At 34.6% G+C, this 9,694-nt stretch overlaps 1 pseudogene; it reads left to right on the plus strand.

The window, feature by feature from the left end:
• The first annotated feature begins 1,201 nt into the window (after window positions 1-1,201).
• Window positions 1,202-9,193, plus strand: LOC143614029 (protein LURP-one-related 10-like; annotated as a pseudogene).
• Window positions 9,194-9,694: the final 501 nt, after the last annotated feature.

The following is a 9,694-nucleotide window of genomic DNA, read 5'->3' on the forward strand; positions in this document are numbered from 1 at the left end:
TAAGTTTTTTTTAAGAGATTGGAAAAGAAAAGATAAGAAAATTTTTTGTTTTTCATTCTTGAGTTTTTTCATTAAAAGAAAAGAAAGAGAATGAAAGGAAAAATAAAGCTTTTTTTCCTTCAAAACTTTCCTGCCAAATATGGCCGGATTGTAAAGGAAAGTTTATATCCCATTACATATTACCAACTTATCATATCTTAGTTCTCTTTTCCATGTTGTTATGAAGACATAATTGTAAAATTACAAATTTTTTTCCTATCTTTTCTTTCCAATCTAACTTAAGAATGTAATAAACACTTTCTTTTCTTTTCTTTTATTTAACTCGAGAATATCTTTTAAGTATATAATTTCTTTTCCTTTCTTCATCTATCCAATCTCATCATTTCTTTTCCTTGTATTTTAAACCCAAGAATACAGTGTTAAAGAATTATGTATCTATCAGTCATTTTAATTTAACTAGTAGTGCAAAATATATATATATATATATATATATTTACTGGCTAACAACTTTGTGATTTTATATCACTAATACCATGTGTAGTGGACGGAGGTAAGGGTTAACTAACAAAAAGTATTGCTACATAAGTGCCACGTAGACGGATGATCATTCAGTAGCTTAACCATCAAATGCGTATAAAGATTTAACAGAGTTATTTAATTAAAAAAAATCAAATATGAATTAGTAAGTGTGATTGTTTGAAAAATGTTATGGCCCCACCCATTAAACCCTTCTACCCCCTTGCCGCCTCATGTAATGATGTTTGTTGCCGATTGTTGATGATGTTGTAATGAGTTAACACCTACTACGCATTACACATTATGTATATTCTAATGGGAATTGTTTATTACAAGAGCATTCATATTTAATTTGATGACATGTGTCAAATTAAATATGATATTCCATTTATCAGTTTAATACCAGCCCACACCCAACCCCACCCCCCATCCCCGTCACAAAAAAAAAAGAAAAAATATAGAAAGAAAAAACACATGTAAGATGTAGCATCAAGTTGAAGATAAGAATTCGAGACCACACAATATCTAAATGTGGACGTTGCTTCCTCGCACCCGACTTTACTCTTGGACCAAGTCAACTAATTGCTCAATGAAGCTATCATATTATAAGAATAAAAGTCTCACCACAGCTTCCGGACAATATATATATGCCATCATAGAACTATAATCTTAGTGTTAGTTTGCGATGATGGCTCAACCTAGAGATGAACCTTTATTTCCTCCATTTTCCGTTGTCGGTCCTCAGTTCGTCGTACCAAAACCACTTGAAATTATACACTACGTGAAAATTGACCTTCGGCCACACGAAAAAAGTGTGGCCGTAGGCCTTTAGCTACACACATTTTGTTCAGGTCATATGTGACCAAAGGTCGCGACACCATGGGTATGATATGGCCACACACTGTTTTTAGTGGCCTTATGTGGTAATAAGTGTGGCTAAAGGGTACATGCATTAGTTGCTGGCCATCAAGAAGCCTCTCCAATAAGTGTGGCTAAACGGTAGAAAATGGCCACATGACTATTTCCTATGAGTGACCATTGCACGTATATAGCCACATGAATTATTATTTCAGCCACATGAATTTTACAATAATGTGGCCAATAGGGTTGTGTTAACCTTGCATTGTGACCTATACCGTGTGGATATAGCAAAGAAATGGCCACTTAAATTTAATAAGAGAGTGGCTAATTATATGATATAGACACTGGATATTACATTAAAAGTGGCTAAATATGTTTACTTGCCACTCAAACACTCCTTTGTAGATTATAGTGTGGCTATTGTCTTACCGTTGTCACACATAATGCTTTTCGTAATTTAAAGTGTGGCTATTGTCAAACTTTTTGTCACACATAGTGAGGTACTGTGTGGCTAATCATATCATATAGACACCGGAGGTTATTATCAATGTGGCTAAAAATGTGAACTTGTCAGTCAAACACTCTTTTGTAGTTTGTGGTGTGGCCATTGTCTTACCGTTTGTCACACATAATGTTTTTCCTAATTTAAAGTGTGGCTATTTTCAAACTTTTCGTCACACATAGTGATGTATTGTGTGACCAATCATATCATATAGACACTGGAGGTTATTGTCAATGTGGCTAAACATGTGAACTTGCCACTCAAACACTCTTTTTTAGTTTGTGGTGTGGCATTGTCTTACCGTTTGTCACACATAATGCTTTTGTAATAAAGTGTGGCTATTATCATACTTTTGATCACACATTGATAAATGTGGCTATTTCATAAGTTTAACAAACCCAATAACATAAAGTCAAAACAAGTTTACATTAACAAACCTTCACTAATAAGTTATGAATTCAAAATATTTGAAACTAATACTAATTACTACCGACCTCAAACTTTCTAATAAATTCATCAAATTGTTTTTGTCTCCTTTCTTCATTTTCCTTAAGTTCTTTTTCCATTTATTCCATTCATTTCACTCGTTCTTCCAACTCATTTCTTGACTTCCTTTCATCTTTTTCCATTTCGGCTCAAACTTTTGGAACCTAAAATTGTTAAAATATTAGCTTCATAACTAGTAAAGGGTTAATGTGAGGCGAAACCTCAAAGCACGACGACTATCACGCACAGTCACATTAGACATAATGTATACACAAACAAAAACTTTAATAGATGGCTCGTTGGTGATAATAATCAATGTAAACTGTACTAAAAAGTCCTAACATGTATTCACACATCATATCATGGCAAATCAACCAAACATTCATCATACAACTTAACTTATGATCACTTAGTTCACGAGACAGATTATAGAATATACAAATTGATTTTATTCACTAAGAAAAGATTAAGTATAAATTCTACAAAATTTACCACAGTTGAATATATAAATTAGGTTTCTCAAAAAAATTTTATTATATTTTTCTCATACATACAAAACTCACAATAATTCAACCATTACAGATATGTACCAACAGTTCAGCAGATTGCACAACAAACACTTATTTAATGGTTCTATCAACTCATTAATCTAAATTGTGCAAGACCAATTGGGTTGTCTTCAAAACTCATAATACTAACTTTCAGAACTGGAAACAACCCGTTTGGTTTTTTCATTAGGGAGTTATGGTGTCGGAAAGACAGGCCAAAATATAACTCCCTGAATCAGCTTTGACCAGTGTTTTTGTAAAATCATAAAAACTATTCACGTGTCCAAAAATTATAAACATTACCTTTCTGGAAACTAGACTCATAGTGCTATATCCCATAATCAAAAATCGTTTAGTAATCATCGTTTAACATCATGTTACATACCAATAAATAAACGAAAACGAATATGTCAGCAAACTGTTGTCATCAAACAAGTGAAATACATACCTTTTTAGCGATGAAAGAAGATGTACTAAGCTTCAATTACAAGAAATAACACTTAAAATTGAAAATCCACAAACTTGGTTCTTAGGTTTCTTCACACTCAACACGAATCTGGCAAAAATTGAGATAGAATTGATGGAAACCGACACCACACGTGAATTCCTCTAGCAAAAATAGTTATATTAGAGCCCGGAATCAAAGGATTTGGTTAAAAATTGAGCGAGTTAGAGAATTAATGACTGAGGATTATGGTGGGTGTAAGAGATGAAGAAGAAGTATAATAAGAAGGAATGAAGAGAAAGAAAAAAAGGTAGGTTAAATATGTGGTCAAATTAAATTTAAGAATGGGAGGGTAATTCAAAATTTTTTGAAGAAAAGAGGGGGTTGAATTTAATTTGAAATTTTGAGGGAAGTGAAATTAATATGAACTAAATATGAATTTAATTTATTTTTAATAATTAAAATAAAGAGTTGTTAGTGTGTGTGTATATATATATAACAACTAATTAAACCTTAAATAATATAAGAAATTGTATAATAAATATAAAAACATATAAAATAAATACAAGTGATATTTATAGTTGCTTTAAAAGAGTTGTATAAGAGTGTAGTAATCGGTGTTAACGCCCAATAAACCATACTTTCATTAGTGGGTCATACTAGTTCTTGATCGGTGTTAGTGTCCCATTATAGCATCTATCATGTCACAATTGCTCTAAAAGAGTTGTATAGGAGTGTCATTAGTCATGGTTAGGTGTTAACGCCTGAAACACACCATACTTTCGTCAATAGGCCTTATTTGGCCTTGATTTGGGTCAATGGCCCAACATGTTATACATTCATCAGTGGGCCTTGATTGGTATTAGTGGTCATTATAGCATCTATCATGTCCCCGTTGCTACAAGAGGGTTGTATATGAGTGTAGTGAGCCATAGGCATGTGTCAACGCCCGATAACATGTCATACTTTTATTAATGGGCCATATTGGGCCTTGATTGTTGTTAATGGCCAATATCGTCTCTTTCATGTCATAGTTACATTAACAGGTTGTATAGGAGTGTAGTGAGTCATAGTTGGCCGTCATACTTTGCATTAATGGGCCGTCTTGGGCTTTGATTGTTGTTAGTGACCCATTGTAGTCTCTATCATATCATAGTTGCTCTAAAAGGGTTGAATATGAGTTTAGTGAGTCATAGTTTGGTTACGCCCAATAATATGTCATACTTTCATCAACGGGCCTTATTGAACCTTGATTGTCGTTAATGGCCAGTATGGTATCTATCATGTCATAGTTACGTTAACAGGTTGTATAGGAGTGTAGAGAGTCATAGTTGGTCTCATCAAATGGCGTTGATTGGTATTAGTGGCCCATTATATCACCTATCATGTCATAGTCGCTAGAAGGAGGTTGTATATGAGTGTAGTGAGCCATAGTCATGTGTCAACGCCCTATAACATGTTATACTTTTGTTAATGGAACATATTGGGCCTTGATTGTTGTTAATGGCCCAATATATCTATATCATGTCATCATTAATTTAACAGGTTGTATAGGAGTGTAGTGACTCATAGTTGGTGTTACCGCCCAGTAGCATGTCATACTTTGTATTAATGGGCCGTCTTGGGCCCTGATTGTTGTTAGTGACCCATTGTAGTCTCTGTCATATCATAGTTGCTCTAAAAGGGTTGAATATGAGTTTAGTGAGTCATAGTTTGGTTAACGCCCAATAATATGTCATACTTTCATCATTGGGCCTTATTGGACCTTAACTAGTGTTTTTGGCACATTATAGCCTTTATCACATCATAGTTGCTCTAAGAAGGTTGTATAGGAATGTCATTAGTCATAGTTAGACGTTAATGGCCGATAACATGTGATACTTTCATCAATAGGTCTTATTGGGCCTTGTTGGTTTTAGTGGCCCATTATAGCCTTTTTCATGTCATAGTCGCTCTAATAGGCCATATTAGAGCTTGAAATCTCTTAGTGGCCTATTATGGCATGTGATATGTAACATTAGATATTTAAGGGTTATATTGTGTGATAGGGAGTCATATTAGACCATAATAGATAAAAACAAGTCATACATGTCCTAATGGGCCATATCGGGCCTTGAAATCTCTAATGGCCCATTATGCATATAATTTTAATTTGTGTCTTAAGAGGTACAACTCGCCTAACCCGTCGATATACATTAAACATAGGGGTGGCAAATGGGTTGGGTCGCAACGGGTTATGGGTCGCAACGGGTTAGGGTCGAAACGTGTCAGGGTTGGAACGGGTCAACTAAAAAAAAGGTTGTTATGGTTCGGGTCGGAACGAGTCAGGGTCAAAAGGTTCGGGTCATAACGGGTTCGGGTCAAAATGGGTCAAGGTCGGAACGGGTCAAAACGGGTTTTGAGTCTTTTTTTTAACAAGGACAACAGAGGAAACGTTTTAGTTTTATCATTAAAGTTCATGTTCCAGTCCAGTTCGTTTCACCACTTAACAGCTCATTTTTACAGCAAACAACATGCTAAACAGCTCGTTTCATCGATATTTCAGTTCATTTCAGCACTTAACAGCTCGTTTAACAGCAAACAGCATGTTAAACAACTCGTTTCAGCAAGTTTTCAGTTCGTTTCAGCATGTAACAGCTCGTTTTTACAGCAAACATCATGTTAAACAACTCGTTTCAGCGATTTTTCAGTCCATTTCAGCACTTAACAGCTCGTTTTAACAGCAAACAACATGTTAAACAGCTCGTTTCAGCAAGTTTTCAGTTCGTTTCAGCACGTAACAGCTCGTTTTTACAGCAAACATCTTGTTAAATAGCTCGTTTCAGCGATTTTTCAGTCTGTTTCAACACTTAACAGCTAGTTTTAGCACTTAACAGATCGTTTCAATGCGTTTTGACCAGTTTTGCAGCAATTCAGCAATAAAAAATTAGCAGTTCAGCTCGTTTTTGCCCGTTTCAGCAGGTTACATAACCAATACTTCAAAACGTTTTGTGTTTTCAATCCAGAAAACAAGTATAGGCAAATGTTTAGTGTTTTCAAAACCAATATGCAAGTATGTATGTGTTTTCAATCCAAAGCCTGGTGTCGCGTGTAACAGAGTTTTCTCAAAACCAAATGAATGCATTTGACTCGCTAACTGTTACCTTGTACAAGTGTTTTAAGTTATGAGAGTATGTTCAACAACACATGACTCTAAGACCCACGTATGAACTCACACACAAACACAAACTTGACCCGACGAATCGTTGGTGATAATAAGTAATGTCAACAGTACCGAAAGTCCTAACATGTATCCACACATCATGTCATGGCAAAGCAACCAAATATTCATCATACAACTTAACTTATGATCATTCAGTTCACGAGACAGATTCTGGCATGTACAAACTGATTTTATTCACAAAGAAAAGATTAAGGATAAATTCTACAAAATTTACCATAGTATGACATATGAATCAGGTTTCTCAAACAATTTTTATTATATTTTTCTCAAGCATAGAAAACTCAAAATAATTAAACCATTACAGATAGGTACTAACAGTTCAGCAGATTGCGCAACAAAAACTAATTTAATGGTTCTATCAATTCATTAAACCAAATTGTGTAAGACCAATTGGGTTATCTTTTAAACTCATAATACTAAGTTCCAGAATAGAAACACCCGTTTGGATTTGTCATTAGGGAGTTATGGTGTCCAAAAAATGGACCAAAATATAACTCCCCGTATCAGCTTTGACATATGTTTTTGTAAAATCATAAAAGGTATTCAACACTCATCCAAAAATTACAAAATTTACCTTTCTGGAAACTAGACTCAGAATACTATATCTGAAAATCAAGAATCGATCAATAATAATTGTTTAACATCAAGTTACAGACCAATCAATAAACGAGAATGAATCTGTCAACCAACTGTTCTCAACAATACTCAAACCCAAACATGTTTATCACATCTCTGGGGTTCTAATTAATCATGTTTAAAACCCCCGTTAGATTTGATCGCATGATGGTTGATAAAGTTTGGAGAAAGAAGCAAAGTGATGAAGAAGAGTATTGAGCTTCAATCGATGTTTATGAATTAGGTTTGTAATTGGGAGGAGATGAAGATGATGGCCACATGAAGCATAAAGTGTGGCCATTAACTAATAATAGTCACTTTGTTGTTTTGGTGTCACTATTAGCTTTTAGCCACACATCAAATATTATAAGTGGCTAACAAACAATGTTATATGGTCACATAAACCTTTAAGCGTGACCATATTTATTAATTTTTAGCCACATATGAAACAATTAAAGTGTGACCATTAACTACTAATAATCACACGCTTTGTCTTAATGTCACCGTTAACTTTTTGCTACACATAAAACTTATAAGTGGCTAACAAACAATACTCTATGGTCACATATACCCGTAAGTGTGGCCATATATATTAGCTTTAGCCACATCATTAACAAGTTACTGTAAGCATAGATAATATTGGGCCACAGTTTATTAAGTGTGGCTAATAAATATCACATTTTTTTTTGTGAAAATGTGGCTAACAGTTGCGTTTTTTGTCACACAAATTGAATAAGAGCGGCAAAAGGTTCCAGCATGTGTGTTTTTTGTCACATGAATCTAATATATGTGGCTAAATGTTCTAACATGTGTGTTTTTAGTTCTAACAGGTGCGTTTTTAGTCACACGAATAACAAATGTGTGACGAAAGCGACCTTTAGCCACACATTTAGACCGAGGTGTGGCAAACCGCCCAGAGCATGTGTGTGGCCAAAAGCCAATATTCACGTAGTGATAGTCGATAAGTATCCTTGTAGAAACCTTGTTATCACTGATATTAACCATAGTATCATACTAAAAGTAAAACCATATGACACAAATTTCCACCGTCAGAGCGTGCTACTTGATGCTAACGACAAACCCATCATGATGCTACGGAAAAAGGTAACTTTACATTTCGACGTTTCAAATCCTTTGTGACCGATGCATACATATATATATATATATATATATATATAATACAAGTTTAGTTAACGGGGGGAGGGGGTGTAGAGAGAAATCGAACTTATTGAACTTACAAGAAAAGGAGCTTATTGAACAAGAAATTTACCACCACACCAACTCTAAAATATTTATGGGTTCACTGGAAATTTTTTCTTTCATTTACAAAATATTTAACTACCACTCTGTTTGTTTGAACCCGATGGATCCACCCTGCTAGTTGTTCTCTGGTTTGCTTTTAAGCTTTGCTGCTGAAGTCCACATAGAGATATACCAACTCTAAAACTTTTATGGCTTCACTGGAATTGAGATTGACTATATTTTATTTCTAGTATTTGACTATGCATGGTAGATGGAATGCATTTAGGGGGGTGATAGCAAAGCAGATTCGGATATAATATTTAGCGCAAAAACCGAAAATGTGATCCAGTTCAAGACCAATGTTAGCGTGACACTGGCAAACAAAATGAGCAGTCGCGATGATTGTGATTTGATGATCAAAGGAAGCTGGTCGAAGGGAAACTACACTATTTATATGGGAGATTCTTCAATAGCTATAGCCCAAGTAGTATTTCTAGTTGTTATTGAGTTTAGTAACTCATACCGAAACTAATTAATAATGTGATTAATTCTTGTAGATGCACAAACCAGAAACTTCCAAGTACGCTAAGAACAAATTCACCGTGACAATTCAAGCTAACATGGACTACGCATGTGTGGTCGCACTTTTGGCAATTGTTGATGCAATGGAGAACCCAGATGTGAAACAAGGGTCCGCTGCGGATGCAGCTGCCGGAGGTGTCGTTGATGTTGTTGGTGCAGCTTTAGCGTCCTAGTCAAGTTACTTCCATTTTTTATTCACGGTTCACGTGTGGTCGTCTATTAGACAAGTGTTATACTCTTGTCATTTATATTAAAGTTTTTATGTAAGAATAAATATATGGATATGTATATTTATATATGCCATATGATCATATATATAATAATAGATTAAGATTAATTAATTATACTTTATTATTATATTAACTAGATATTTGTTGATGGACCAAATTATCCTTTCTTGCTAGTCAAGGATTTCCCTTTGAATGTATATAAATATATGGAGAAGCTAATTAACATCATACAACAAAACCCTAAACCTGACTTAGAAATTCGTCATCCTCTCTCCCTTTATATTATTCGGTTTCTCAAGAACCTTAATCCCCATCACTAATATACATTCTAAAGGGGAACTCGGCAAATATGACTATCATTTTGTTTGGATCTTTCTCATCAGCCGTGGCTTCTCTCTCTGCTGTGACATGTATGTTTTAGTTATAGGTTTATCATAATATTCA

This window comes from Bidens hawaiensis, unplaced genomic scaffold (assembly GCF_021521415.1).
Source record: "Bidens hawaiensis isolate Kalapana, Puna unplaced genomic scaffold, B.hawaiensis_p1.1 tig00002273_1, whole genome shotgun sequence".
Classification (NCBI taxonomy): domain Eukaryota; kingdom Viridiplantae; phylum Streptophyta; class Magnoliopsida; order Asterales; family Asteraceae; genus Bidens; species Bidens hawaiensis.